The 25,429-nt window shown below is 30.7% G+C and overlaps 1 pseudogene; it reads right to left on the minus strand.

Moving 5' to 3' along the window:
• Window positions 1-1,300: 1,300 nt before the first annotated feature.
• LOC117037977 (small nuclear ribonucleoprotein Sm D2-like) lies at window positions 1,301-1,703 on the minus strand (annotated as a pseudogene).
• Between the last annotated feature and the right edge of the window lie 23,726 nt (window positions 1,704-25,429).

The raw sequence follows: 25,429 nt of genomic DNA on the forward strand, positions 1-25,429 counted from the left end.
ATTTAAAATAAACTGAATATCAATTAATAATAAATAAAAATTTTAATAAGATAATGTCTGTGTAAATTATGAACATTGAAAAAGTATAACAAAGTATAAAAAGTATATCTAAAAGTATAAAATATAAAAGTATATCTAAAGTATAAAGTATATCTAAATGTATAAAAGGTATATCTAAAAGTATAAAGTAAAAAGTATAAAAAGTACGTCTAAAAGTATAACTATTAGATCTGTGTTTTTAAGTAGTATATAATTGCCACAGTATGATAAATTTAAAACATGAAATGTGTAGTAAGATTCCAATTTCATATATTAGAATTTTAGGAGGGGTTTTCTATGGTAAAAGCATAATAGTAAATTTTAACTTCATTTGATAGTTTTATGTATTGTCCAAATATTTTGTAATGAAATACATTACTTCATAATAATAAAAGGAAACAAATACTAATAAAATATTTAATTTACTTTTGATTAGATGTTTCTGAAACTAAAATGTAACATGGCAATATTTTCCTTTTAAAATTTCCTAATACACTAAATGGCTACTAACTTTTTTATCTTCAATAATCTATAACTTATCACTTCTCATAGAGAATATTATTTGACCTAGATTTCAGCTATTATTGAGTAACTATCAACAATACCCTTAATGCAATTTAGAGGCCCAAGAAAAAGATATGATGTCATCATTATTTCAGTTCTAAATTTAAGCAATCATAATTTCAGAATCAGGGTTTTCGGCATATGAAATTAAGAAAATTAGAAAGTATGGATACAAATTTAAAATAATAATATTTTTTTAAATTAAAGTTTATTGGGGTGACAGTTGTTAGTAAAGTTACATAGGTTTCAGGTGTACAATTCTGTAATACATCATCTATACTGTGTTTCTCCGAAAATAAGACCTAGCCGGACAATCAGCTCTAATGCATCTTTTGGATCAAAAATTAATAATATATTATATTACATTATATTATATTATATTAATTAAAAACCTGGTCTTATAGTAAAATAAGACCGGGTCTTATATTAATTTATGCTCCAAAAGACACATTAGAGCTGATTGTCCGGTTAGGTCTTATTTTCAGGGAAACACGTTATATACAATAAAATAATAACAGTTTAATGTTGTTAAATGAACCAATAAAATCCACGCTGTATATTTCCTGTTATAAGATGCAAAGTCTTTTCTAGAACCCCATTCTCCTTTTACCTCCTTGAATCTGGTAGATAACTAGTATAGAAAGCTTGACTTCTGTTGTTGCTGTTTTAGAAAAAACACAGGGCTTTTATTCCCATCTCAAAGGGCATGTCTTTGCAGGACGGGGGAGCAAATTCTGTTGGCAAGGAGGAGGCCCCCCTTTGCCGATGATACAGGGTTCAGCAGGACCATGATGACCGAGTCCCCACGCAGGCACATCTTAGAGATGTGTCAGTCTTTGTTGACTGTCTTAGACTTCTTCTTCCCCTTGCCACTCTTGGAGACCTCTGTGCACATCTTCATATTCCCCAGCACCATGTTGCAGTGCCTGACAAAGGCCTTCATTTGGCCCAAGAGCTTCTTCTGGTTGTGACAGTTGATGAGCACCTGGGTGTTGTTCTTGACTGTCTGCGTGAGCACAGAGAGTGGGCCCATGTTAAACTCCTCCTCCTCCCGCTTCCTCCTGGGTCTTCTCACTCTGGGGCTTGTTGAGGAGGCTCATGGTGGTAGGGGCTGCACTCTCAGATCACTCCCGTCTCTAAAGCTTGACTTTTAAGGAAAGAAAATATAAATATGGTAAAATTACCCAAAACATCTTATCAGTGGAATAATGATAATCGCCTTTTCATTTATATTAGGACTCTCCCAAGCAATATGTTTCCCTAAATATTCTTTTTCTTGGCAAGTTGTTTTTTGGGGCATTTGTTACAAATGTAAACTTACATATTATAACTTGAATTTGTAATAATGGCATCACATATAGTCACACATTCATTTAATCTTGTGACATTACCTAAAGTACTAATTAAATAATTTAAACACATTCCCTAATCAATATTCTGAATGTAAGAAATATAAAATTATTTTCAAGCCTCAGTGGTCTCAGACAAAGAAGCATCATCAGAAATAAGACAAATATCCAAAGAATTGGATGTTTCAACCTAAATGTTTTATTGCAAACTGTCACAGAAGATAAATAGTATATAGTACCTGGAAGAGTTCAATTCAGAAATAGTATATGTAAGAAGAAGCTAGCTGCTATCCTACTTAAAATTTTTCCCCAAAATGTATAGGTGGTCGATAAAAGCTGCTGGAAATTAATTGAATTACTAACTCTTCCACAAAGACAAAGAAATAATGTTAAGCTGCAAAATGTTTACTCTTCTGAGGGAAACTGAAGAACTGAGTCTTCATGCTATTTTTTTCTTATAAATAAGATATAGTCTTCTAGTTCCTTGTGGTGGATATTTTTTGTCACACTGACTTAAAAAATTGTTTTGTGTTATGGTAATCTAAAGTGGTCAAAACCATTGTTCTTAAAAAATCTGAGTCTTTTAGAAGAGCAAAAGCTACTGAAATTTTAAGACAAGAAAAATCCTTATACTTGCCCTTCTTAAAGACATTGCATATCTGAAACTTCAAATAGAAAATAACATTGTGTTCTCAGTCGGGTGCCTCTTCAAATGAATAGTTCATGACACTACTTTTTAAAATATGTCTTTCACTTTAGGCTTATTTTTGCTTCCTTAGATAGGAATTTTCTTGACTGCAGAGAAAAAACTATTTCCTCCCAGGTAAAAACTCGGGAAGTTATCCAGTAATATAAATCATTATAAACAGTCATTTACACAGTTGAAAAATAAAAACTTGAAATATTCTGAGTAGTTAGACTTTCTTTTCCTTAGTTCTTAGAATATTTGCTTATATTCTTCACAGATGCATTGATTTGGTTTTGATTTTGTAGTTTTCTCTTTGTCTTATTTTGCCGAGTATTTCCCTATCTTGTATGCCTTTGAATTTTTAAAAATAACAAATTACAAATTTCTAAGTCTTAATAAGGTTACAGTAATTATGCTCAATTAAAAATAAGCTAACCTAGAGACTTTAGGAAATTAAAACCTGCATAATAGGACATCATATTTTAAATATTTGCAAACTGAGAACATTTGCATAGTCTTAAATATTTGCACTAAGAACATATGTGCATGAAAAACATTTAACTTTATTTTATTTTCTGTCCATATGCATCGGATAAAAACTAGTTTTATAAGCTGGCTTTTATTTTTAAAATTTTGTCAAAGAAACTGTGCTAACATATTAATAGAATTTATGGTAAAAGAAATGGAGTAGAACTATTTTAATTTTATTCTGCAACCTGATGTCAATTAAATATTTAATAATAGAGCAAAGGAAATTCCATCTTCAACCAAAGGGATGATTACAGCTCTAAACAACAGATTTATATGTATTGTAATGATACACAGAAATTATATAATAATAGATGAAGGATACTATTTGTAGAGCTGGTACTCACCCCTTTAGACCAACCATATGATTGCAATACCTCTATTAGAAGCAGCAAACACCTAATAAATTCAACCAATACTTTATTATATGAGGTAAGGAAGTATAGAGGACTAAACAGAGAAAGAGAAACAGAGATGATCTCTATAGCAATGAAATAACTTAATTAAAGATGGTAGCTTAACTTTAAAAAGACAAGAATTAATTCTCATAACACAATATTTTAAGTGCTTAGAAGTGTAAGGCAAGATAAGGTGGACACAAGAATTCTACTTAGTGATGTCTGAAAAATGTGAGGACTTACGGAACAGAGCATGTCTTACAACTTTATTAATGATAAAATAAACACTTGATGACTAATAATGTTAAACAACAATCAATTTCAAAATGTCTAAATATGATAATTGAATCAAATAAAATTAAGAACATTTTAAAATTCTGATTAAAGAATTGATTGCAGATTTTACAACTGTTCATGGTAAACATCAATGATGTAACTAAGGTATATAAACATAGATGGGATATATAGGTATGGAAATGGAAGTATCATTTCTACCCTGTTTTCCTGAAAATAAGACCTAGCCAGGCAATCAGCTGTAATGCGTCTTTTGGAGCAAAAAGTAATATAAGACCCGGTCTTATTTTACTATAATTTTATTTATTTTACTATAAACCTGGGTCTTATATAATGTAATATAATATAATATAATACCAGGTTTTATATTAATTTTTGCTCCAAAGACACATTACAGCTGATTGTCTAGCTAGGTCTTACTTTCAGGGAAACACGGTATATTGAGAATCAATGAACACCACATATAGTGAATAAGCAAATAAATATATTTTAACTAATATTCAAAATGATAAAACGTCTATAACTTCTATACATATTCAACATTTATAATACCAAAATAACCACAGATCATACAATGAAAAAAATAATGGAAGCATTAGAAAGACATAGTTTGACAAACAGAAGATGACACAACCAAGAACAAGCATATCTGGTTTTACAATAAATATAAATAAGATACATTTATAAAAATAAATGTTTCACTGTTTAGATCACAGGATACATCTTTAAATCAATACAATCTCTGATGACATAATATTAATACTAAGAGTTGAAAACAAAGTAAAGACATTGAACAAAATAAACAATGTTGTTTTATAACATTAAGTTGCAATAAAATCTTAACATTTATACTTTACAGAATAGCCAACACAATATTGAAGAAGAAGGACAAAGTCGGAGAACTTTGGATACCCATCTTCACGATGTTCTACTGTGCTACAGTAATCAAGACAGTGTGGTATTTGAGAAAGAATAGACAGACCAGTTGGATAGAATGGAGAGCCCAGAAATAAAACCCCAAAAAGGCAATCAACTGATCTTTGATAAATGAGTAAAGGCAATCCAATGGAGAAAAGGTAGTCTGTTCAACAAATGATGCTGGAACAACTGACCATTCACATGCAAAAAAATGAATCTCTGCACAGAAATTCAAACTTCACCAAAGGTAACTCAAAATGGATTACAAACCTAAATCTGAAATACAAAATTATAAAACACCTAGAAGATAATATAAGAAAGATCTAGGTTACTTGAGTATGGTGATGACTTTTTATATACAACACCAAAGGAGTAATATACCACAGAAATAATTGATCAGCTGAATTTCATTAAAACTAAAACAAACAAACAAACTAAACTTCTCCTCTGTAAAAAGACAGTATCAAGAGAATTAGAGTACAAGTCAAAGACTGGGAGACTACCTCCCCACAGGATATACAGATGGCAAATAGCATGCAAAAATATACTTCAAATCATGTCCTCAGAGAAATGCAAACAAAACATAATAATAATCATAAAAACAGAAATGAGATTCCATTGCACAACCATTATTAGTTTGGTGCAAAAGTCATTGTGGTTTAAAAGGTTAAAAATAATTGCAAAAACCACAACTACTTTAGCACCAACTTAATAGAATAGCCAAAATACAGAAAATTGACAACACAGGTGAAAGCATAGAACAAGAACTCTCATACATTGCTGGTGGGAACATGAAAGATGTAGCCACTTTGGAAGACAGGTTGGCAGTTTCTTATAAAACTAAACATACACTTGCAATACAATTAACTCCTGTGTATGCACTCAAAGAAGCTGAAAACTAAGTCCACTCCAAAACACACACCTGGATGCTTACAGCAGCTTTATTCATATTTGCCAAAACTTGGAGGCAACTAAGATGTCCTTCAGTACATGAATGGTAAGCAAACCGTGGCCCATTCAGACAATGGAATGTTATTTAGTGCTAAAAATAAAGAAGCTTCAAACCACAAAAAAGAAGAATCTGAAATGCGTATTTCTAGGTGAAAGAAGTCAGTCTTAAAAGACTACATACTGTATGATTCTAACTATAATGCATGCTGGAAAGACAAAACTATGGAGGCAATAAAAAGATCAGTGTATGCCAGGGTTTGAGAAGTGGAGAAATTAATAGTCAGAACACAGATGATTTTTAGGGCAATGAGAAGACTCGGCATGATATTATTATGATGGATATATGTCAGTACACATTTGTCCAAACCCCTATAATGTGTGTACATCACGAAGAGTGAACTCTAAGTTAAACTACAGACTTTTGATATATCAATGTAGATACATCCTTGTTTTAAAAAATGTACAAATCTGATAAATAATATAGAAAATGGACAAGGCTCTGCCAGTGTAGGGGTAGGAAATCTGTGTACCTTTCTCTCAATTTTATTGTAAACCTATAAATGTTCTAAAAATAGTTTTCTAAAGATAAAAAAGACAAAAGCAATAAAATATATATGAGTATACTTTACAAGAAAAATGCATATAAATAATGGTAGGAGTTGATTCCTGCCACCCTCTCTCACTTTATACAGATAGTGAAACAATCACAATCAATAAAATAATGTATGATGAAAGTTACAAAATACAAGGTTAAGCTAAGGAAATTATGTTTTCACATCCTTCTCTTTTTATGCATTCATATCTATAAAGCTTAAAATGAGATAATATAATTTTTAATTGTCATGACATAAAATATACGGCATTACTTTAATAAAAATCAAATTTTAGTGAGTCTACCTTTCATCTTTTGACCCTCTCCTGGTATACATACACTCAGAAACGGACATTAGTGTCTTTTCATGATAAGTTGTATTTTCAATGTAATTCATTTGTAATAAGTGGCTCTTGTTCTTTAACATAATAATGTCCATAATATTTTGAAGTGATTCTATGATTCACTTTGAGTAACAAAAGAAAAACATAAACTAACTAAAATTGGGTCACCTTAATTTCCTCCTCCTAGGAGAAACGGAGTTGCACTATTGAATGATAACCTGGTTAAAAAAAAAAAAAAAAAATTATATATATATATATATATATACCTGTCTGTCTTCTTGTTTTCTAAGAAGAGAGCTGCAGAGAAATGATATTCCCTGTCTATAAAAGGAAATAATTACACATTACATATTGCTAAACAAGTGCTCAAATAAAAAAATCATAGACTTAATTCTTTACTAAATAAGAAAAAATGAAAATACACTATAAGCAGTTGGCTCAAAAAGCATGAAGAACTACCAAAAGGAAATTACAGGGATACAGAAATATTTTATATGAAAAAAATGTAAATTAATACAACAGAATTATTTAAGAATTACAAGTCTTTTCTTTATGGCAAAATTTTAAAATATAAATTCCAAGCTACTTTTATTTAGAAAAGGAAAAAAAAAAGTTAATGAGTTATACATATGATATTGTTAAATGAGTAAGAAACTACTTCTTTTTTTTTTTTTTTTTTTGCACAGCAAACATTTATTGTCTCTTTTTTTTTTTAAATTTATTTTTAATTTATTGGGGTGACAATTGTTAGTAGAATTACATAGATTTCAGGTGTGCAATTCTGTATCACATCATCCATAAGTCACACTGTGTGTTCACCACCCAGAGTCAGCTCCCCTTCCATCACCATACATTTGATCCCCCTCACCCTCATCCCCCACCCCCCAACCCCCTTACGCTCTGGTAAACCACCAAATTACGTTCCCCAGATTAATTTTCAAACCCGTGGCCATCCTGTGGTCACCGACTGCCCTCCAATCCCCTCACCCTCCCCCCCACCCCTCCCGCCCATCTAGCAACCCTCAGTGTTTCCTCATTGTCTCCCAAACTGTTTCTGATTAGTTCATTCACTTATTCTTTTCTTTAGAATCCGCAAATAAGTGAGATCATATGGTACTTATATACCAAAAATACAATTCAACTTGGAGTTAATGAATTTACCTAATATTTCATGAATAGTAAAAGTGCCTGAAGATCACAGAACAACTATTGTACAACAACTGGAAATTAATCAATACACTACAAAAACAAAAACAAATCAGGACTGAGAAGTTCTGCAATATTTTGCCAAGTCTATGAAGCCATTCAGAAAAAGATAATGATGATACTATTTTAAATATACTGAGCTTGCAGAAAACAAAAGAGAATGAAAACGTTTTTTTTTTCTTTTTTTTTTTATGGGTGATGACTTGAAACATATTGAGAACTTGTGGTTTTACAAAACACCAACTACAGAGTGTATATAAAACCAGACAAAGAGAAGTTATATTTCTAAGAGAGATGGACAACATTTTTTTTCCTTAAAAAATCTATGAATATGGTGACATAGGTAATTCTCAATCAGTCCCTCTCACAAGAAGACTAAGTAGCAACTATCCATAGAGAAGACATCATTGTGAAAATCCCAAAACAGGATGGTTGGGCTGAGCACACTCCTGGAGCACAGAGACCAAGAAGGTCCATATCAGATGGGTAAGAGGAGCAGCTATGCTCTGACCACAAAACTCCTTCCCTAGGCAGGCACAATGCTGCCCTGAGAGGGCCTTTCCATGCTTAATCTTTCTGTCGAAAGGAGAGGCCAAGGCGGACATCCAGCTTCCCAGCAATATGGAACACTTCCCAGAGTCCCACTCAGGTCTTGCATCACAGGGATCACAGGACAATCTGTGAGGTTTGACCACTGGGGATAAGATAGAGATAAAGAGGCAGGGGACAATGATTTTATAAATGCAACACCAAAAGCATAAGGAACAATAAACACATTTAAAAGCTTCTGCACAACAAAGGAAAACATCAACAAAATGAAAAGGCAACATACAGAATAAGAGAAAATAATTTCAAACCATATATATGATAAGGGGCTAATATCCAAAAGATATAGAACTCATAAAACCCAGGAGAAAAAAAAAAGATTAAAGAATGGGCAAAAGACCAGAATAGATATTTTTCCAAAGAAGACATACAGATGGTCAACAACACACACAAAAAAGATAATCAACATCATTAATTATCAGGGAAACAGAAATCAAAACTACAATGAGATATCACCTCAGACCTGTTAGAATGACTATTATAAAAACAAAACAAAACAAAAACAAAAACAAGATAAATGCTGATGAGGATGTGGAGAAAAGGGAACATTAGTGGAAATGTAAATTAGTACAATGGAAAACAGTATGGCAGTTTCTCAAAAATTATACCTAGAACTACTACAGAATCTAGCACTTCCATTTCTGGGTATATATCTGAAGGAAATGACATCACTACCTCAAAGAAATAATTGTACCTACATGTTCATTGCAGCATGATTTACAATAGCTAAGACATAGAAATAACTTCAGTGTCTACTGACAGATAAATGAATAAAGAAAATGTGATATATACCTATATAAAATTAAATATTATTTAACGTGAAAAAGAAAGTAACTTGCTATTTGCAAGAACATGGATGACCCTTGAGGGCACTATGCTAAGGAAAGCATATCACAGAAGACAAATACTGTATGATCTAATTTTTATGTGGAATATAAATAAGTAAATGACTTCATAGGAACAGAGCTGATTGGTGCTTGACAGGAGTTGGGGAAAGGGGTTTGGTAAAATGGCTCAAGATGGTCAAAAAATACGAACTGACAATTATAAGAAGAATAAGTTCTAAGGATGTAATGGAATAGATCTTAAAAGTTCTAACTACACACAAAAATAATTATAACTATCTGATGTGATAGATGTGTTAACTATCCTTGTTGTGTAATTATTTTGCAATATAAATATACATCAAATCATTATGGTGTGCATCTTAAAGATGCACAATGTTAATGTCAATTATGACTCAATATATCTGGAAAAAAACTTCAAAAATATATGATGAACATCTAAAACATTTAAGCTATAATGTCATAGACAATGCAAAACATAAGCAAAATATCTTATCATATCAAAATATTTTTAAATATATTAATGTGGTGACAAGTCCATTTTACTAATCCTGAGTAACCATGTGTTTCTTTGATTTATACCACATTTTGCAGCAAATCTTTCTCTAGATCTCTGATGTGTTTTTAGCTCGAACACAATATTTAATAATAAATAATTGCAGTATTTATAGCATATATTTTATATATTACTTTCAAAGAAAACTTAAAATGCTGCAAAATACATTCATGAAGAATATGTGGAGAAACATTGAAGCTATAATGCTACATATAAGATATAATTCCCCTTTCAGGTACCATATTTCATATTAAAGGAGCTAAATGTATCTTTATTGAATTCTCCAAGATTATGAAATGTTCAGTAATATTCAAAAGCATAGAGAAATTAAAGACAAGAACATATACTAGGTCATTTTCATTGAACAAGAAAAAAGTCTATCACTTTCCACAGGCACGTGTGGGGAGAAATAAAGAGAGACAGAGACCTATTCATGTCAATCATGTGACACATTAATGATGTAAATTTTGTTTACATCTAAAAAGTTTAGATATTAATTGTTGTCAATCTTTAATTATAGGTGGAAAACAGTAATTTCTGTGTACTTGATCATTTTACTCTATTTTTCTTAGCTGTATTAATATTTATTAGTATAAATTATTTTATAAAATTGGAAAAATACATTTGCAGTCACTTAGTTGGACTGGCTAAAAAGCATATCATTGCAGCTTTATTTATGGTGGCCAAGACACCAAAGTGTCTTTCGATAGATGATTGGATAAAGAAGTTGTGGTACGTATACACGATGGAATACTATTCTGCCATAAGAAAAGATGAAATAATGCCATTTACGATAACGTGGACGGATCTTGAGATCATAATGCTAAGCGAAATAAGTCAGAAAAAGTAGAGTATGATTTCACTAATATGTGGTATATAAAACTGAAAACAACAAAAGAACAAGAAAAACAAATAAAGAAACAAAACTCATAGACACAGACGATAGTTTAGTGGTTACCAGAGAGTAACGGAGAAGGAAGGTGGTAGATGAGGGTAAGGGGATCAAATGGAAAGAGAACTAACTGGGTGGTGAACACACAAAGTGATACGTAGATGATGTATTACAGAATTGTACACCTGAAATCTATGTAACTTTGCTAACAATTGTAACCCCAATAAACTTTAATTTAAAAAAATGCGTAAAAAATGCGTAAGTTCTGAATATGATCTTCATCTATTGGCTAGTTTAGTTGGCATTCAGTATCAATTATGTATCAGTGCAATTGAGTAGCTGGAGTCAAACATAACATCTAAATTTGTGTCTTAAGGCCTTAGTGAATAATGCCATTAAATAGGAAGTAGAACAGAAAATCAACACATTTAGGGTAAAAGTTTTGAACTGATGATGAATTTAAGACACCTATAACTCATCTAAATGAACCTGACTGAAAGAAGGGATATAAGTGCATGGAGTTTGAGAAGTAGAGTTAAACAAGAGTTATAAGTTTTGAAATTGTTATTAGCATATTAAGTTTATGGAAGCCATAGGAATAGACTATCCTATCAAATCTATCAGAATTGTACACCTGAAATCTATGTAATTTTACTAACAATTGTCACTCCAATAAATTAAAACAAACAAACAAACAAAAAAATCTATCAAAAAAAAAACAAAACCTGATGCTGGCCACATAGGTGAAAAGGAGGGTTAAGTTCTCTTTACACATCTCTCATTTCAAAATACAACATAAAACACTAAAATTTGTAGATGTCATATGTAGAAAGGCTGATCAATACAAAAAGTCACCAAAATTAAACCTTTTAAAAAAGAAAGAATGATAATCCTGTATCATGTGGCCAATGAGTTAGAGAAAAAGAAAGGATTTTAACATATTTTTACAGTTTTATTGTATTATGATTTACAGACCATACAATTTAACCATTGTGAGTATACAATTAAATGTTTTAAGTAAATTTATAGAATTATGTAAATGTAATTATAATCCAGTTTTAGAACATTTTTTATCACACCTAAAATATCTATCAAATTCATTTTTAATTAATTCCCAATCACACTCTCCCAGTCCCAGGAAACCACTGATACTATTACTGTCTCTATAAATGTGTCTTTTCTAGACACTTCACAGAAAATTGACTCAGAATACTTAATAGCTTTCATGAGCTTTTTCACTGAATGTGGTGTTTTTTGATGTTCACTCATGCCATAGCATGTATCTGTATTTTGTTCCTTTAGATTGTCAAATGGTATTTCATTCTATAAATTTGCCACATTTTGTTTACTCATCAGTGGAATAACTTTTCACATATTCTGAAGTAAATTTCGGCATCTCTTGGAACATTCTTCTTAAACTAATAATGTTTAAGAACATAATAATTGCCATTACCAACCCTCTGTCCAAAACCAGTCAATTCAGATTTTTATAATGATTTCTCTGTTTTCAAATTTAAAACATTGGATTAGGAAAGACCATCTTTCTCTTCCCTTCTCTGAGTGCTCATGTTGACCATAAATTGCCAAGTGTATTAAATTCTTTCTTTGCTCTGTCTCAGACATCGGTCTTTCTTTCCATTTGAAATGTCACATACTAGCCCAAGAACTAAACAATCACTTAGACATTATTTCTAATAGAAAAGTATGTTCTGAGTTTTTACCCAGAAATAAACAATTTCTTTCATTTCTAGTAAGAATTCTTCACAGAGAAGTGTTTCTGACCCCAGCAATATGTGTCCTATTTGTGCATTTCAATACCAGTCCAATGTGAGAAAATGCAGGCAGTAATGGAAAAATATTTTGTACTTTCTAGAAGGTGGCTATCATTCTCTAATGTAACATAGAGAGTTATTTTTAGTTATAAAACACTCCTAATCCAAGCTACATAAATCACCGAGTTTTTTCATAAGGAACATTAAACACACTATCTGCTAACAAAATACGTTGTTGAGAATGTTTGACAAATGGAAATATAATATACAAGTTTTTCAAAGAACAAATTCAAAGAAAGTTTAATATCAGAGCAAAAATGACTAAACAATACAAAGACAATTTTATATTCATAAGAGTTTCAGTTGACAAACAGTATGAGTCAAGTATTTCTATGCACACAAAAAACATAAATATATAAAAAAAATTTGAGTACAAGAGGAAATTTGTAAGGACATCTTGAATAACAGATTTTTTTTCCCTGTTTTATTGAGATAAAATTGACATACAACATTGCATTAGTTTCAGGTATGCGGCGCGATCATTTGATAAATGTATATATTGTGAAATGATGACCGCAATAAGTTTAGTTAACATCCATCACCTCACCCTCTTAGCAACTTTCAAATCTGTGGTATAGTGTTACCTATGGTCACCATGCTGTACATTACATCCCCAGATGAATAACAGATTTTAATGGACATCTATTGTCTTTGAAAAATTGAATAGCTAATAAATGAACAACCTTTTATACTTAAATATTAAATATATATTTAATATTTTTCACTTAACTGTGCCATATTTACAGAAAATTAATTAAAAATAGGTCACCCAAAAGCCCATTTGTGTTCAAAAAATAAAAAATGTTCTGTTTACATTTATTTTTTAATAAAATAATCCAAGCAGTATGTTTTTAAAAGATCAAAAAATAAGTACTGAAATTGTGAAGGAATAAAATCATTCTTATTAGAGTTAAAGTGATACTAATAACAACAGCCATAGTGTACTAAAAAAAATGATATACGAAACTCTAAACATCAAGTAAAATTGATTGTAGTGAAGGCTGCAATTAGAACCATATCTAAAGCTTAAAACAGCTCGATGTTAAATAAAAAAAAACTGTGAATAGGAATTCTGTGAAATACTAAAGCAGTAAAAATGAAGAAAAATGAAAACAAACAAACATACCTAAGAAAGACAATTATTAAGTTAAGATTACAATCAAATTAAGGATTTAAGAAATCAATCTTAGAATTTGTTTATCACTAGATAAATTCTGATTTGGGGGGGAATAAATATAACAAACAATAGCAAAAAAAGTAAAAGTTGATAAAATTTAGGAAAAATTACAAACACAATCTTTAGAAGCAAAAATGGAAATATAAGAAAAAGGTAGAAATGGTTTTGTTGTATTTATTTTTATATGTAGATTTTTTTAACTAAACTAGACAATTGTGAATCTCTATAGTAGTCAACTTAACTTTTTATAAAATAAACTATTTTCTTGGAAAATGCAAGTAAAATTGTCTGAAAGAAAAAAATGGTAAAAAAAAATTAATGAGACTAATCACTATGCAAGATTTAGAATAAAACTTTCAGTATAATCAAAAGTCCAGTTTCACACTGTGTCTTATTTATTTAAGATCAAATACTACTGATATATTTTGTCCAATATTTTTAAAAGTCTAAAAGAAGAAAAGTACCTAGTATATTTGATGATTTTTTAATAGCCTAGTTTTGTATCTCTGGAAAAAACAAAACAAAACAAAAAAACCCATAAATTACACATGTTTTAAATATGAATATTAACGTAAAATGAGACATAAAATAGATTAATTAATAAAAAAACTATTAATATACAGTATTAGACAATGCTATCTTTATAAAACAAGTTAATAAGTGATGAATTGTCTGCTGTAGACAAGTAGATGGGCAGAAGAGAATGACCAAAAAAATCAGGTTAATGGTAATTTTTTTTCCTCTGGTGTAATTAGGCAATTTTAATTAATTTATTTGTTTACAAAAGATTGCATACTATATACTATTTCTAAGTTAGACACAATTTAAATATATATTAAAATATATTTAAGTTAGACACAATTTAAATATATAAAAGTATATTTTGATTGATACTTTGATAACCAAAGTAAAGATATTAACATACTCATAGCTATCGTTTAGAGTACAAAATAGAAGGCAGACATTGAAAACAAAAAGCTATGTTATTAGCATCACTTGATTTCTATCTTCTAGGCCACACAACTTTATTAGTTTTTACAATATTGGATAAATGCTACTTTATTATCATTCTTGATAGACTTTTTTTCCCCTCCCAACTCAATTTATAGAACTACAAAATCTTAGAGCAAGGAATCAAAAAAATCTACATATGAAAAAAAAGCTAAATACTATTCATAAGATTTTTAAAAGGCTTTGCTATGTTTACCAGAGTATGTACTTCACAGACATTTAATATAATACTGACAGCAGAAGTCTTTATTCCAATATTGATACTGGTGTAATTTGTTATATGATTCTAATGTTTTGCGTGCCTCAAATTTGTTATTTGACAATATGAACTTCTGGAATATTCACACTATGACTGAAAAATTGGCATGTTTTTAGTTCTTCAGAATAAAGTTTCATATTTGACAGATTACAGTTGCCCTTAATTTTTCCATTGTTTTAATTTTAAATGTCTCATATTTAGAAATAGGTTAGCTGCAAAATACACTAATGTTTGTATAATCATTGGCCGTCTCAATTCTCCTCATTTTATTCCTCTCAGGATTAAATTCTCATAGTCCCTGTCACTGTTTAATCCAAATTAAATATTTTTATTTGATCTTGGTGTTCATCTAATTTGTTCTGATCTGTAAAACACTTTAAAGTGTGACCAAGAGGTGTGTTATATAAATGCAAATGATTGACTGAGAGGTAGGTTGTTACAGATTAGTCAGTTTATAGGAACTAAACAGAGTTATTAACATAAATTATGTTACAAAGAAAAGAAATGCTTTATGGAGAATTAATTATAAAAAATAAAATATGCCAAACCTTTCTAAATAGAAAAATCACAGTTACTAAAACACCCACCAAATTGTGTGTATTTGAAAAACAGCAATGACAATTATAATGAAAGACAGTGATGGTTGTAAAAAATTTAGTGAATATTCAACTTAAGCATGTTGTTTTGAATATGAAACCATAATGCGACAAACATCTTAAATTTGGTTGCTCTGCTATTTGCCAGTAGAATTAAAACTTAAACCTAGTCATTCAGGCCTCCAATTCAATGTTTTTTTTTTTTAAACAAAATACATTTTAATTTAGATAAAATAGGAGACATAATAATTGAAATACTATTTTATGTATTTTTAAAAACACAAAATCATCAATGATATGAAAAAGGATACTGAGATTTTTTCTTAAAAGATATGTGTTGCAATGAAATATTCTTGTGATTATCTGTCTATCATCTATCTATCTATCTATCTAACATCAATCTATCATTTACCTATTTCTGGGTTTTTAGCATAGGGAACTGAACACTGAAGACAGAAAGGTTTGAAATGTTGATACTCAAAATTTTCATTAAAGGGAGACAAATTACTTGTTCAATGAAATCTATTAGGATCAGAACATTTAAAATATTTGAGATGGATTGATTATCATAAAAAGGACTGATTAGGCTAAATCTAATAAAAATATATCTAATGTAAATGTATCCTTAGTACTTAATTAAAAAGTAATGCTTATGCCCTGATTAGCCTGTAGCCTATTTTGGTTATACTAGACTAGAATTAAATGCTTTTCTCTTTTGGTGAAATTATTGGTTTCAGCTGACTTTGGACAAACTACCACTCCATTTTAATAAATTAGATTGCCAAACCCACAGCTCACATCATACTCAATGGTGAAAAGCTGAAAGCATTCTCTTTACACAAGACAAGAATGTCCACTTTAACCATTTTTATTCAACTTAATGTTGGAAGATGATGTGATACTACATACAGAGAACCCTTAAACATCACACACACACACACACACACACACACACACACACACACATTTAGAATTCACAAATGAATTTCATAAAGTAGCAGGATACAAAATTAACATTCAGAAATTGGTTGCATTTGTATACACCAATAATGAACTATCCAAAAGAGAAATTTTTAAAAATCTCATTTACAATTGCATCAAAAAAATAAAACACGTAGGAATAAATTTAACCAAGTAGGCAAAAGACCTGTACTCAGAAAGCTATAAAACACTGAAGAAAAAAACTGAAAAAAAGATACAAATAAGTGGAAGTATATATCGTGCTAATGGACAGGAATAATTAACATCATTAAAATGGCCATACTGCCCAATGGCCATACTGTAATCGTAGATTCTGTGAAATACCTATTAAAATATCAATTGCCTTTTTCCACAGAATTAGAACAAATAATTCTAAATTTATTTGGAAGCACAAAAGACTCCAAATATCCAAAGCAATCTTGAGAAAGAATAACAAAGTAGGCAGTATCGTGCTATTTTGTATCAAACTATACTACAAAGTAATAGTAATCAAAATAGCACGGTACCACCACAAAAAAACAGCCATATAGATAGTGGAACAGAAGAAAGAGCACAGAACTAAATCCATAACTATAAGTTCACTTAGTCTATGACAAAGTCTCTAAATATATACACTGGGGTAAAGACAGGCTATTCACTAAATGGTGCTGAGAAAACTGGACAGATACATGTAAAAGTATGACACATGTAAAAGTATGAAACTTTCTTACGCCATATAAAAGAACAAACACAAAATGTATTAAAGACTTAAATGTAAAACCTGATACCATAAAACTCATAGAAGAAAACATAGGCAGTAAGTGGTTTGATGTTGCTCTTAGTAATACTTGTTGGATACGTCTCCTCAGTTAAATGAAACAAACAAAAAAATAAACAAGTGGGAGTACATCAAACTGAAAAGTTTTTGCACAGTGAAGAAAACCATCAACAAAATGAAAAGACAATCTACTGAATTGGAGAAGATATTTAACAATCATATATCTGATAAGGGGTTAATATCCAAAGTATATTAAAAAAAAACTAACTCATATAGGGTAACACCAAAAATAAACAATCCAAATTGAAAAATGGGCATAAGATCTGAATAGACATTTCTCAAAAGCAGCTATAAACATGGCCAATAAACATATGAAAAAATGCTCAACATAACTAATCATCAGCTCAATGCAAATCAAAACCACGGTGAGATATCACTTCACACATGTCAGAATGGCTGTCATCAATAAATCAACAAATAAGTGTTGGTGAGGATGTGGAGAAAAGAGAATCCGCATACACTGTTAGTGGGATTGCAAATTTGTGCAGCCTCTATGGAATACAGTTCAGAGGTTCCTCAAAAAATTAAAAATAGAACTACCTTATGACCCAGCAATTCCACTTTTGCGTATTTATCTGAAGAAATCCAAATCACTAATTCCGAAAGATATATGCACCCTTATGTTCATTGCAGCATTATTTACAATAGCCAAGATATAGAAGCAAACTAAGCGTCCTTCTTCAGACAAGTGGATAAAAAAAGAAGTACATATACAAATGGAATATTACTCAGCCATAAAAAGAGTAAAATCTTGCCATTTGTAACAACATGGATGAACCTAAAGGGTATTATGCTAAGCGAAATAAGTGAGACAGAGAAAGACATATGCCATACGAGTTATCTTATATGTATAATTGAATAAACAAAATAAACAAACAAAATAGAAACAAACTCATAGATACAGAGAACAAATCCTTGCCAGATGGGAGGGAGATTAGCATGTGGGTGAGGAAGCTAAAGAGATTAAGAAGTACAAATTGACAGTTATAAAAATAATCATGGGGATGTAAAGTAAAGCATCCCCATGATAAAGGGAGTCTAGTTGATACTAATGCCATAACTATGTGTGATGTCAAATGAGTATGAGATTTATTGGGTTGATAATTTTTTAATTTATAAAAATGTCTAATCACTATGTTGTACACATAAAAATATTATAATTTTGTATGTCAACTATAAATAAAAAATTCAGAATTTAAAAAATTAGATTGGCTCAGCAGGTTTTCCATGTCATTTCTCTAAATCAGGCATATTAGAATAGATTTGGAAATACATATTACAAAAAGTCATTAAACCATTCAATTTCTCTATTAAAATTATATTGCACTTATATTGTAAAGTTTCATCTACAGTATTATTAAACACATTATGATGCAGTATACTTCCTTTATTATCCTAGTTTTCTTTCTTTCCACGCACTTAAAAGGTGGTGTGGCAGCAGAGATGCTCACGGTATCTCAAGAACAATATAACAAAACACCATTCTAATACCAACCTCAGTAGCATAGGAAAGGGGAAGGGATGAAAACCTAAGTGAGATTGTGAAATAAGTTTCTACTGAAATGTGTTAGATGGCAGAAAAGGATCCCATGGAAAGTAACAGACTCTGTTACACAAATCATTTCAAATCTCACTTAGGCAGAATGTTTATGAATACTCATATGTTGCCTGGAACAATCTCATATCGAAACAAAGGGAGACAAGATAACCTAGAAGTCTTTTTCTTCTGTAGCTTCTAATATTTTATGATTCTGTACATAGGAAACATATATTTACATCTTAGGTGCAGTTTTAGATAGCATAGAATTGTTTGCATAATTTTACAACTGTGTACAGAAAGGTCAGGTGGTGTTCTATGGACAGAAATACTACAGAAGAGTACCCTGAAATTTTAAAATGTATAATGTTAGTGTACCAGTACAAGCTTCTCTTCAACTGATCCATGGTTTATACTAATGCAGCCTAATGTGGTTCTCTATAAAACAAGTCACTGAAATTCAAACTGAGTAGTTGTGTTAAATGTATTGAACATATGAATCATGATGATAAAAATTTCATTGAAAATCTAGTCTAGAGGGAAAAAAAGTAAACTGTCTTCTTATTGACACATACCTTCCAAAAATGAGAAATGTCTTTGAAATATATTAAAAATTGTAAATGAATGTATAAGAAATTCTACAGTATTTATTTGTACTTTTCAAAAGTACAATTATAATTGTAAATGAAGTCAACTCTAAAAATAGTGTGAAAACTTGATTGTCTACTTCAATTACTTCAAACTATCATTAATATGTACTTATACAGCTTGGTGAATATACTTTCCAGACAAAAATATCCTTTGGGATTATTTCTTCGATGCATAATTGTATGATTACAAAAGAAGAAGATTTGAGTGAGAAAGCTTACCTAAAAAAATGACATTTAGTACTTTTTAGACAGAAGTACTGGTTATGTAACATATGATTTTTTTTCCAAAAAAAATGCATAAAGAGGAGACGGAGGTGGGAATGATGGGCATATTATAGATAAAAAAGAAACTTAAGATACATATAAGAAAATGTAATAGGTGAGACTCACTTGTGTTCAAATTTGAACAAACTAACTGTAAAAAATACATTTTCAGATAAGCAGAGAAATGTAAACGCAAACCAGATAATAGGTACTATCAGAAAATTAGTTATTCTAAAAGATCTTTATGAGTTCATGTTACCTAGTGGGACTTTTCTTGAAAAATGATATGATGTCTGTGATTATCATTAAATAATTTATATGTAAGCACTAACAGTCATATACATGAAACAGTAACTTAAAATACGCATTATTGGTGAAACTGGATGATAAATTCAAAGGAGCTCATAATATTATTCTCTCTACATTTGTGTATGCTTAGAAAACTTCAATATTTTTAAGAGAAATATATGACCATCATAATAATTAAAGTAATTGTAAAATGCACGAAGGAAAGAAAATACTCATAATCAGTTATCTAAAGCTTCTCTATTCATTTAAAGTGTTTGTTGCTTTTGTTTTTCTAAATTTTTACAGTGATGCTTAGATTAAGATAACACCAGTACAGAGAGATTTTCCTTCTTTTGCAATACAAGGTAGGATGATTAAGTTTGCAAATTCATCCTAGAAAAAGTGCTACACACCTGAATATCTGAATATTGCGTTACACACAATATTCAGGTGCTACACACCTGATATTGCTGAATATCACTATGGTTATGTTTGAAATACTCCCCTTGGGAAGCTATGCACTGATGCCTGCCCCTAGTCCACCCTTCAAAGCAATTTTGGAATGCCATCTTTTTCTCGAATGACCATCAGAGCTGTTGTAGTATTACCCTTGATATCTTGAATGTCATCAAAATGTCTTCCTTTCAATATTTCCTGTATCTTCAGGTAAAGAAAGAAGTCATAGGGGGCCAGATCACCTGAGTAGGGAGGGCGTTCCAATACAGTTATTATTATTATTTTTTACTGTCTAAAAACTTCCTCACAGACAGTGCCGTGTGAGCTGGTGCATTGTCGTGATGCAAAAGCCATGAATTGTTGGCAAAAATTTCAGGTTGTCTAACTTTTTCACGCAGCCTTTTCATCACTTCCAAATAGTAGACTTGTTAACTGTCTGTCCAGTTTGGTACAAATTCATAATGAATAATCCCTGTAATATCAAAAAAGGTTAGTTGCAACAAGTTCATGAACATAATTGTTAGACCTCGTATGCACAACACTACCTATAGAAAACAAAAATATATTCATTTTCTCCATAGAAATTATTTCTGTTCCTTTCTGGAGATTCTGCTTGAGAGGCATTTTATTCAGACACTTTTGTTTTTATGTTCTCTTCTTTGGGTTTTAACATCAGTAATCGTGGATTTGAGTTGCAAAGATATATTTATGCATATTCAAAACAGTATATATTTATTTCAGGCTGTTTTAAATCATTTAACAGACTCTCTCTGATTGCTCCTAAACCCTACTTTACCCTAACAAATTTTGGGCGCTGGATGTGTAGTCAGTGAACTGGGGCTGATACTGTAAAAGAGAGCTCACAGGGAAAGGAGGTTCACAAGCTTATGCACATACTCAAACTTTTAAACCTTGAATTTTTAGAAGGTAAATTGTCATAGTACAAGTCACCTATCGGAAACATTAATGTTGGTCATTTCAGATGCTCTCCAAAGGCTCCAAATAGCATTGTTTCTTACAGATCTACCTCTTTCACCTACAAACAAACAAAAACCCTACCATAAGAACTCCTTAAACTCAAAGGTACAAGCATCTATCATTTTCTTTTTCTTTTGAAGTTACAGTACATATTCCAAAATAAAATTAGAATTCTGTAAATTCATTTTACAGAAGTTATTAGAACACTTTTCTATCCAGAATTTGATAGAGTTACCATTAATCACACTTAATATCTGCATCTATACTACAGTGAACTTTGGTAAGCCAAGTCACACTCAAGAAGACCTTTCTAACATTTCTTGGGGCTTACAATGAGACCTTTAATTTCTTAGGTGTCTTTGAAATTAAGATAATAAACTGATAGTCGATATTCTTAATACTCCTATTATGATAAAGAAATATCAAGAGATTTAAAAACATCTATTTTCTGTTAAGTCTACATTGGAATAAAGGCATAGCTTACTGAGGAATATGAAAATGTGTGAAAATAATGCTAATTGTGAATAAGTCACACATTTGTGTAGACGGAGCATAAGGAGAAGAGATAGATTTGCTCAGGTCACTTACTTTCAAAACTTAATCAACTTCACAGAGAAGTGGCCCGTGTATTGTAATATTTCTCATTCTTTTTCAGTTCCTTAGGGGAAGATAAGTAAAATCTTGAAGTTTCCATCCCTGTTAAATGATACACCTGTGGGACAACACACTGTCTATTAATAAATTTTGTAACTTGTCAAGTGCACTGAAAATGGTGGTCTACAGATGCTGAATTTCACATGATATTTAAGAATTGTAACAGAAATAATTTCTAGAAAATAGAGAAGAATAGTACATTCAAAATTATTTTAATTTCTGATCATACACCTATGTTCTGTGAGATGGGAGAAAAAATATTTTGCATTTCTGCAGAGTTAGGGCTTTCTGAATAAATATTAGTAAAACATGTAACCTGTCCTAAAATGAAAATGTAAAAGTTAAATTATGACTAATTCATTTATAAGAGGCTGCCAAAACAAATATAGACCTTCTTAAATAGAGTCTCCAATGACAGCTAGGAACTTAATGATTCAATAATAATGCAAGGAATCAAAACAAGAAAAATTTAAAAAACTTTTAAGTTGAGATAATCATGGATTGCACAGAAAGTTGTGTTTCATGCACTCTTCCTCCAGCTTAATCCTATGTTAACATTTTGCAGAATGATATAGTGTAATGTCAAACCGGGAAAATAGACATTGGTGGAAACCATAGATATTCAGATTTTACCAGTTATACATGCATATATGTATGTGTGTATGTAGCTCTGTGCAATTTTATCACATGCAAAGCGTCATATAATCATACCTCCTATTAAATTATTTTCTTCTTGGAGTCACCATCCCAAGACTCCAATATTCTACCCCTCCCCTCCCCATCCCAAATCCCTAACAACCACTAATCTATTTTTCATCTTTATAATAATACTATGTATATTCACACATTATACAAGTAGAATCATGCAATGTGTATGCTTTTAAATTAGCTTTTCATTCAACATGATTTCCTAGAGGTTCATGGAAGTTGTTCTGTGTATCAATAGTTTGTTTTTTTGTGTTGTTAATTAGTGTCTCCTGATATGAATGTACTACCAATTGCCTAACCATTCACTGTTGAAAGACATTTGAGTAGTTTCCAATTTTTAGCTGTTATTAATAAAACTGCTATGAACATTCAAATTTTAATCTGAAAATGTTTTCAGTTCTTGAGGATATTTGCCCACGAATGCGATTGTTCGGATATACAGTGAGTCCATTTTTTCAGTTTAAAAGAAACTTTCAACTACTTTCCAGAGTGACTGTACACTTTCACATTCCCACCAACAAAGGGTGAGTGATCCACTTTTTCTGCATCCTCGTCAGCATTTGGTTGAATCACTAATTTTACATTTAGCCATTCTGATGGCTGGATAGTGATATCTCATGGTAGTTCTAATTTGCATTTTTCTCATGGCTAACGACGTTGACCTTTTCTCAAGTGCTTATCTATCATCTATATATCCTCTTTTAATAAAATATGTGTTTATGTCCCTTGATCATTTTCTAATTAGACTATTTCCTTATTTTTACTGTTTATATGTTCTAGATACAAATTCTATGTCAGATATATAATTTGCAATTTTTTTTCCCAGTTTAAAATTTGTCTTTTCATATTAACAGGATATTTTACAGAGCAAGTGCTTTTAATTTTGATGAGGTCAAATTTATCATTACTTTTCTTTCTTGTATTTCATTTTTATTGTTATGCATAAGAATTCTTTTGCCAGTCTTGTTCCCAATGATTTTCTCCTATAAATTTCATAGTTTGATGCTTTACATTTAAATCCATGATTCTTTTTGAGTTAAATTTTATATACAGTGTGAGGTTTAGTTTAAGATTCATGTATTTGCTTATAAATACTCAACTGATCCCACATCATTTGTTGAAAAACCTCACCTTCCTCTATTGAATTGCTTTGGCTACTTTGTCAAAATGAGTATATTTATGGGGCTTGATTCCTGAGTTCTTAAGATATTTTTATGAAGGTATCTATAAGGCATTATATTACCCAGAAAAGAAAAAAATAAAGGCAGATGATCAACTTGAATTTAAGCAGAGAAAAGGACAAACTGGCCTCTCCAACTATGCTTCCTATCCTGATTCTACTGTTTAAGATTGATCTATAATTGGGGATTATCACATCAGTACAGTATGATTGACTCAATCTGAATTCATTGTTAATCAAGGAAATAATATCCACATGCAGGATCTCAATTTTTATATAGAAATTGATGGCCCTTGGGTCCTGCCACATCTCTGTACTGAGCCAGAAATACATTTTCAATTTTTCCTGGATATTTTTCAATTGAATATCCCACAGACACCTCAATTTAATTAAGTTTAAATCTGAATTCATGATCTACCCGGGATAATGAGATGACACATTCTTTTACTGCTTTCATGATTTCAGTTAATAACACTTTTATTCATCAGGCACCTAAACACAAAGTCAAATGTGACTGTATTTTTCTCTTGATTTCTAACATCCAGCAGGTGACCAAATCCTGCCAGTTAAGTATCCCAAATATCATTAAATCATGTCCACTATCTCTATTTTCTACTGTTACTGTTTTAATTTTTTTTTTAATACTTCTTTCTTGGACTGTTACAATAGTATTATCTTGGCATTCTGAATCCATTACCACATCACTATTTACTTAATAGTGGTTTCCTCAATGTTTTTGCTCACATGGCCTAAAAGTAAAACCCATAACTAAGTCATTAAGTTTCCCTTTCATCATCTGTAAAATGAAGGTTAATTTACCAATGTTTTAATGTCATTCCAAGTACAAAATTAATTAACAATTGACATAAGCTACTTAACCCCATGACTGGTATTTAACTGCTCAATAAATGGTAACTATTTTCAATATCATTAGTAAGTTATACAAAACCTTTGATATTTGAAACCTTGTCTACATTTTCAGTTGTTCTCAAATCATTCTCAAACTTCCGTGAGTAGCTTAAACTTCCACCCTAAAATAGCCCAGTTGCTCTGTAATGATTGAATTTACACACATTCTTCAGGATTCAGATCAAGCACCACCCCGTTGATAAGCCATTGCCTCTAATCCCTGGATAGTAAGGCATTATTTCTCTTTCATTTCTAAAGTTTGATATATATGGGTGTGTGTATATATATATGTATATATATATATATATATGTGTGTGTGTGTGTGTGTGTGTGTGTGTGTATACACATATATATTAATTAAT

Source organism: Rhinolophus ferrumequinum, chromosome 2 (genome assembly GCF_004115265.2).
Source record: "Rhinolophus ferrumequinum isolate MPI-CBG mRhiFer1 chromosome 2, mRhiFer1_v1.p, whole genome shotgun sequence".
NCBI classification, from domain to species: domain Eukaryota; kingdom Metazoa; phylum Chordata; class Mammalia; order Chiroptera; family Rhinolophidae; genus Rhinolophus; species Rhinolophus ferrumequinum.